The sequence below is a fragment of the Schistocerca nitens genome, chromosome 5, assembly GCF_023898315.1.
Source record: "Schistocerca nitens isolate TAMUIC-IGC-003100 chromosome 5, iqSchNite1.1, whole genome shotgun sequence".
Lineage (NCBI taxonomy): Eukaryota > Metazoa > Arthropoda > Insecta > Orthoptera > Acrididae > Schistocerca > Schistocerca nitens.
In genome coordinates, this window is record NC_064618.1 from 489,753,376 (window position 1) to 489,757,942 (window position 4,567).

Sequence of the window (4,567 nt, forward strand, 5' to 3'; positions counted from 1 at the left end):
AAGCCGAATCTCCGACGTCTGAAGCTGGAATGCCAAGAACTTTACGCTCCTTTGTCGTGTGGCCCTGTTAAAAACTGCAGTTTCAGCCAACGCGAGGCAGTGTCCACTGTTCTCTCAACGAGAAATCTTCTAACAACTTTATTCCAGAATATTCTGCTCCATTTCCTGGCAGACTGCGAGTGCCGATCTGTTGCAAATCGCCGCCTCCAGAAGTAACAAGCTGACTAATCAAAACCCTTCCCTCCAAAACTTTCCGTAAATTTCCTTTAGCAGTCTTTACGTTAGTGGCGCCAGCCTGCAGAGGAATTCTGCGTCTCCCACACAACAGCGAGACGTTGTCTTTCCCAGGCCCTCTTCACTGTACGGGCGGTCAAGAGCGTTCGGAGAAACTCTGTATTTATACCTGCCACTGCAGTGGGATCTGAGGGCAGTCACTAAGTTCGCAGCCTGCAGACACTGTCCTCTCAAAAAATGGCTCTAAGCACTATGGGACTTAAATCCTGAGGTCATCAGAACTTACAACTACTTAAACCTAACAAACCTAAGAACATCACACACATCCATGCCCGAGGCAGGATTCGAACCTGCGACCGTAGCTGTCACTCGGTTCCAGACTGTAGCTCCTAGAACCGCTGGGCCACAAACACCGTCCTCTGCGAGCGTCACTAATCCGGTCAAAGGATCGCGTTGTCCTAGGCCACAGAGAATGCGCTGAGGGCCTTGTCCCCAGAGGGTAGAACGGACCCGTGTTCCCCCCTGGGTGACTCGCCTGCTGTGGGCAGTAGAAGCTAACGGGTCACCAATTCACTCCCCACTAATTACCAGATAAATGAAAACATGTATTTGAGAAAAAAAAGAAAAAAATGAATTCCTCAATAAACTTCACTCACTCGCATCGATAATACGGCTTTATGTTGCACATACATTGCATATTAAGGAAGTAATTGCATCATAATATGAAGGAATTAAGGTTGATGGTTGAAAAAACTGAATCACGAGTGTGGCTACAGCCTGACCCATTTAAAAAGGATATCAATTATTTGAATTACAAACAGCCTTGGTTACAATTTATTCTTTTATCAACAATACATTTCACTTTAAATATCTTCAACATTTCGCGGCCCTGTCAGCAACTGTATAAATATTAATTTTAATTTTAATAATGAACAGCTTCAGTTGCACCGTTTACCTAGAAACTTACCTAGGTTTCAGTTTGGATAACCCAACCTTCTTCAGAATAACAGTACAGCAGTCGTAGCTGCAGCATCGCGGTCGCGAAGCGGGCCCAGGCAGTGCCAGATAAGTTTTACATTCTGACGATAATTTATGGATTTGTAGTTTTAGCTTGACGATGTCCACTATGGAAAAACGATAGATACTGTTATTCTGAAGAAGGTTGGGTTATTCCGACTCAAACCTAGGTAAACGGTGCAACTGAGGCGGTTCATTATTAAAATTAAAATTAACATTTCACTTTTGTGGGGGAGCTTCAGATTAACTTCAAATTTTCTTTTTACAACAATTTAAAAACCATAAAACGTCTCTTGCAGTTTGAAGCACATGTCGAATCAGATGAACCGACTGAGACCTTTTCCTCCTAGAACATTTCAAAAAACATAAAATGATTGAGTGCAAGGTTGAGGCAGACGTTGAATCAGATGAACCTGAACAGACATTTTCCTTTTCAGCATTTCAGGAAACATAAAACGATTCCGTGCTATACTGAAGCACACATTGAATCAAGTGAACCTGAAGAGACCTTAATGAAGTAGTACCAGCAGGCCATAATGGTGCAATTGTAGGACCATTCTCACAAAAATAATACACAGTGATACCGCTGCAACTTCAGACCACAGAGCTGTTTCATGGTATTTAAAATGTTTTAAACGGAAAATTTTTAGACAATCTAAAGATATTCCCCGAAGATGAAATGTGTTGTTAACAAAATAATAAACTGCAACCAAGACTGTTTTTAATAACTTGAGTAAAACGTATTAATGTTGCACAATAATATTTATTAGTTCGTTAAGAACCGGCTTTCGTCGTTTTAGGCCATCGTCAGATAATTTAATGTTGGACAGATATTCCACTCAACTTCTGCATCTACATCTACATCCATACACCGCAAGCCACCTGACAGTGTGTGGCGGAGGGTACCATTCCAGTCTCGTATTGTTCGTGGAAAGAAGGATTGTCGGTATGCTTCTGTGTCGGCTCTAATCTCTCTGATTTTATCCTCATGGTCTCTTCGCGAGATATACGTAGGAGGGAGCAATATACTGCTTGACTCTTCGGTGAAGTTATGTTCTCGAAACTTTAACAAAAGCCCGTACCGAGCTACTGAGTGTCTCTCCTGCGGAGTCTTCCACTGCAGTTTATCTATCATCTCTGTAATGCTTTCGCAATTACAAAATGATCCTGTAACGAAACGCACTGCTCTCCGTTGGATCTTCTCTATCTCTTCTATCAACCCTATCTGGTACGGATCCCACACTGCTGAGCAGTATTCAAGCAGTGGGCGAACAAGCGTACTGTAACCTACTTCCTTTGTTTTCGGATTGCATTTCCTTAGGATTCTTCCAATGAATCTCAGTCTGGCATCTGCTTTACCAACGATCAATTTTATATGATCGTTCCATTTTAAATCACTCCTAATGCGCACTCCCAGATAATTTATGGAATTAACTGCTTTCAGTTGCTGACCTGTTATTTTGTAGCTAAATGATAAGGGATCTATCTTTCTATGTATTCGCAGCACATTACGCTTGTCTGCATTGAGATTGAATTGCCATTCCCTGCACCATGTGTCAATTCGCTGCAGATCCTCCTGCATGTCAGTACAATTTTCCATTGTTACAACCTCTCGATGTACCACAGCATCATCCGCAAAAAGCCTCAGTGAACTTCCGATGTCATCCACAAGGTCATTTATGTATATTGTGAATAGCAACGGTCCTACGACACTCCCCTGCGGCACACCTGAAATCACTCTTACTTAGGAAGACGTCTCTCCATTGAGAATGACATTCTGCGTTCTGTTATCTAGGAACTCTTCACTCCATACACACAATTGGTCTGATAGTCCATATGCTCTTACTTTGTTCATTAAACGACTGTGGGGAAATATACCGAACGCCTTGCGAAAGTCAAGAAACACGGCATCTACCTGCGAACACGCGTCTATGGCCCTCTGAGTCTCGTGGACGAATAGCGCGAGCTGGGTTTCACACGACCGTCTTTTTCGAAATCAATGCTGATTCCTACAGAGTAGATTTCTAATCTCCAGAAAAGTCATTATACTCGAACATAATACGTGTTCCAAAATTTTACAACAGATCGACGTTAGACATATAGATGTATGGTTCTGCACATCTGTTCGACGTCCCTTCTTGAAAACGGGGATGACCTGTGCCCTTTTCCAATCCTTTGGAACGCTACGCTCTTTTAGAGACCTACGGTACACCACTGCAAGAAGGGGGGCAAGTTCCTTCGCGTACTCTGTGTAAAATCGAACTGGTATCCCATCAGGTCCAGCGGCCTTTCCTCTTTTGAGCGATTTTAATTGTTTCTCTATCCCTCTGTCGTCTATTTCGATATCTTTCATTTTGTCATCTGTGCAACTATCTAGAGAAGGAACTACAGTGAAGTCTTCCTCTGTGAAACAGCTTTGGAAAAAGACATTTAGTATTTCAGCCTTTAGTCTGTCATCCTCTGTTTCAGTACCATTTTGGTCACAGAGTGTCTGGACATTTTGTTTTGATCCACCTACCGCTTTGACATAAGACCAAAATTTCTTAGGATTTTCTGCCAAGTCCGTACATAGAACTTTACTTTCGAATTCATTGAACGCCTCTCGCATAGCCCTCCTCACACTACATTTCGCTTCGCGTAATTTTTGTTTGTCTGCAAAGCTTTGGCTATGTTTATGTTTGCTGTGAAGTTCCCTTTCTTCCACAGCAGTTTTCTAACTCGGTTGTTGTACCACGATGGCTCTTTTCCATCTCTTACGATCTCGCTTGGCACATACTCATCTAACGCATATTGTACGATGGTTTCGAACTTTTTCCACTGATCCTCAACACTATCTGTACTTGAGACACAAATTTTGTGTTGAGCCGTCAGGTACTCTGTAATCTGCTTTTTGTCACTTTTGCTAAACAGAAAAATCTTCCTACCTTTTTTAATATTTGTATTTACGGCTAAAATCATCGATGCAGTAACCGCTTTATGATCGCTGATTCCCTGTTCTGCTTCAACTGTTTCAAATAGTTCGGTTCTGTTTGTTACCAGAAGGTCTAATACACTCCTGGAAATTGAAATAAGAACACCGTGAATTCATTGTCCCAGGAAGGGGAAACTTTATAGACACATTCCTGGGGTCAGATACATCACATGATCACACTGACAGAACCACAGGCACATAGACACAGGCAACAGAGCATGCACAATGTCGGCACTAGTACAGTGTATATCCACCTTTCGCAGCAATGCAGGCTGCTATTCTCCCATGGAGACGATCGTAGAGAGATGCTTGATGTAGTCCTGTGGAACGGCTTGCCATGCCATT